The sequence below is a fragment of the Macrotis lagotis genome, chromosome 3, assembly GCF_037893015.1.
Source record: "Macrotis lagotis isolate mMagLag1 chromosome 3, bilby.v1.9.chrom.fasta, whole genome shotgun sequence".
Lineage (NCBI taxonomy): Eukaryota > Metazoa > Chordata > Mammalia > Peramelemorphia > Peramelidae > Macrotis > Macrotis lagotis.
In genome coordinates this window covers 45,086,446-45,087,438 of record NC_133660.1, presented here as the reverse complement: position 1 = coordinate 45,087,438, position 993 = coordinate 45,086,446, and the positions used below count along the sequence as shown (strand labels likewise).

At 38.9% G+C, this 993-nt stretch overlaps 1 pseudogene; it reads left to right on the top strand.

The window, feature by feature from the left end:
• Positions 1–470: 470 nt before the first annotated feature.
• LOC141519739 (U6 spliceosomal RNA) lies at positions 471–566 on the top strand (annotated as a pseudogene).
• Positions 567–993: the final 427 nt, after the last annotated feature.

Here is a 993-nt window from a genome sequence, read left to right as displayed (position 1 = left end):
AAAAACAGATTTTCCCACCTAGTCATGTCCAAAAATGTATCTCTTAAATTTCTCATCTTTGTCAAGAGGAGAATGATATAATTAATTTTGTAGGTCTTATACATGGGGAAATATGGTACATCAACATATCATCTGCTAAAAGTGAAAATTTTATCTTCTCTTTGCCTACTATTCTTTGTGCTCCTCTCCTCCTCCTCCTCCTTCAACTTCTTATTCTAGCTAGCATTTCTATCATCTAGCAAATAGGAATGGCAATAATGGGCATTCTGGTTTTAATCCAGATCTTATTGGAAAGTCCTCTAACTTTAATCCATTTATGTATTATGTTGCTCTTGAAAGTAGATAAATGCTATTTACCATATTAGTAAAAGATTCATCTATTATTAGGATTTTCAGAGCTTATGCTTTTCAGTGCTTTGAATAGGAATTATGTTAAAATTTCTAAAAGCCTCTGGTTTTAATTATTTGTTATTAATTTGTTTTATTATAGTTATAGTATTCACTATGTTGAAGCATGGCCCCTGCGCAAGGATGACACGCAAATTTGTGAAGCATTCCATATTTTTTCAGATATAACACATTTTCTTTTTTTACTTCTTGCAAGGGGCTGGGATTGGATGGCCTGCCCAGGACCATAGGGCCAGGTGGATTCTGGGCCTAAGAGGTGGTATGGGGGCTCAGGGCTTCTTGGCCCCAGGACCAGGGATCTGTCTGCTGCGCCACTCAGCAACCCTACAGCAGAGTCAGAGTGAAAGGAGAGAGAAAATATAGTACGTGGTAGTGGAGAAATAAGAAAGGAGGGAGTTGCGATCAGCAATGGCAACGTTGGAAAAATATGGAAGTAATTTTTGTGATGGACTTATCATAAAGAAGGTGATCCACTCACAACAGAGTTGATGGTGTTGGAACAAAGACTGAAACACATTTTTTGTTATTATTATTTGGGGGAGGGTGCAGGGCAAGTGGGGCTGGGTGGCCTGCCTGGGGCCACAT